This window comes from Triticum aestivum, chromosome 3B (assembly GCF_018294505.1).
Source record: "Triticum aestivum cultivar Chinese Spring chromosome 3B, IWGSC CS RefSeq v2.1, whole genome shotgun sequence".
In the NCBI taxonomy this organism is placed as follows: domain Eukaryota; kingdom Viridiplantae; phylum Streptophyta; class Magnoliopsida; order Poales; family Poaceae; genus Triticum; species Triticum aestivum.
The window spans coordinates 231,822,183-231,823,522 of NC_057801.1; positions in this window are offsets into that span (position 1 = coordinate 231,822,183).

Consider the following 1,340-nt stretch of genomic DNA (forward strand, 5'->3'; position numbering starts at 1 on the left):
CCCTCCCACTCAGGAGCTTAGCCGTGAACCTGTTTTTGCCTAAGTTAAAAAAAACTACTCCGAGTGAGAGCATCCCTCCCACTCGGGGGCTTAGCCGTGAACCTATTTTTGCCTAAGTTCAAAAACTACTCCGAGTGAGAGCATCCCTCCCACTCGGGGGCTTAGCTGCGAGCCTGTCCTCGCTTAAGTTCAAAAACGACTCCGAGTGAGAGCATCCCTCCCACTCGAGGGCTTAGCCGCGAGCTAGTCCTTGCCTAAGTTAATAACCTACTCCGTGTGAGAGCATCTCTCCCACTCTGGGCTTAGCCACGAACATGTTTTCGCCTAAGTTAAAAAACTACTTCGAGTGAGAGCATCCCTCCCACTTGGGGGCTTAGCCGCGAGCCAGTCCTCGCCTAAGTTAAAAAACTACTCTGAGTGAGAGAATCCCTCCCACTACGGGTAGGGGTGGAAAGTGGTAGCTGATAATCCGAAATATCCGATATTCGTATCCGAGAAAATACCTATTCGTATCCGAAACATCCGCATCCGAACTAAAATGGAAATGGAAATTATCCGTATCCGAATTTATTAAACAAATACGAAATAAAATATGGTAGGACATTTTGACACAAATATGGATATGGAAGTGGATATATCCGTATCCGGATAAGATTATGGGAGGTAATTTTGAAAATTCTAGCCCCAATATTCCAATTATCCAACATAAAAGCCAAATTAGTGGTCAAATTTAACTCTTTGTATATTAAACTTAGAAATTATTATGCACTACAATAGTATTTATTCATTAACCTATTTATCATTGACTTATTGTATGTCACAAGTTGATTATTTTATGTTGCATAGCTATTGACTAATTTACTTAAGGAATAAGTTGATATTATTTGTATCCGTTCCGAATCAAGAAAACATCCGATATGTATCCATATTCGAATAACATCCGAGCCGCATTCGTATCCGATAACATCCGTATTTGGATTCGTATTCGTTTCGAAAATATGAAAACGGAAGTGGTAAGAGCACTATCCGATCCGCATCCGATCCGTTTCGACCCCTAACTACGGGGCTTAGCCGCGAGCCAGTCCTCGCCTAAGTTCAAAACTACTCCGAGTGAGAGCATCCGTCCCACTCGCGGGCTTAGCCATGAGCCAGTCCTTGCCTTAGTTAAAAAACTACTCCGAGTGAGAGCATCCCTCCCACTCTTGGTCTTAGCCGCGAGCCAGTCTCGCCTAAGTTAAAATACTACCCTACGTGAGAGCATCCCTCCCACCAGAGGGCTTAGCCGTGAGCCAGTCCTCGCCTAAGTTGAAAAAAACTACTCCAAGTGAGAGCATCCCTCC